This window comes from Limulus polyphemus, unplaced genomic scaffold (assembly GCF_000517525.1).
Source record: "Limulus polyphemus unplaced genomic scaffold, Limulus_polyphemus-2.1.2 Scaffold1215, whole genome shotgun sequence".
NCBI lineage: Eukaryota > Metazoa > Arthropoda > Merostomata > Xiphosura > Limulidae > Limulus > Limulus polyphemus.
Window position 1 is genome coordinate 250,587 of NW_013666825.1, and position 200 is coordinate 250,786.

Genomic DNA, 200 nt, shown 5'->3' on the forward strand with positions numbered 1-200 from the left:
GTCCATATTTTGATGTCATGGTATGTAAATTAAAAATTGTTATTTTACGGTGATAATCTTGTTTTCTTGTGCCCAATAATGCATAATTTCATTTGATAAACACGTTTAGATTGAATGGTAATTTATAATCAGTCACAAGAACGTCGAATCTGAATCACTTGAAAAAAACACGGGGGTGCTTAACTTTTTTCCAGGTGTAT